Source organism: Penaeus monodon, chromosome 34 (assembly GCF_015228065.2).
Source record: "Penaeus monodon isolate SGIC_2016 chromosome 34, NSTDA_Pmon_1, whole genome shotgun sequence".
Lineage (NCBI taxonomy): Eukaryota > Metazoa > Arthropoda > Malacostraca > Decapoda > Penaeidae > Penaeus > Penaeus monodon.
In genome coordinates, this window is record NC_051419.1 from 5649506 (window position 1) to 5649752 (window position 247).

A 247-nucleotide genomic window follows, 5' to 3' on the forward strand; every position below is an offset into this window, starting at 1 on the left:
AACTAGACCTTGAATCAAGCAGGGGAGTTGGTCCCAGACCGATTTCAATTTGTGTTTTCGTGAGTAAGTGTGTTTACTCCAGCCCGGTCGGTCGCACTCTCACACAGCTAATAATAGCGGAGTGTTTAGGCCTCGGCCAGAGCACGTGGCTTGTTATGCAAGAGGTCGGTGTTGTTACGAGAGGTTGTTGTGTTATTCTGTGTCATATGCTGGTGTCTTTTGGTTAGAGTGGGGGGGGGGGTCTAGA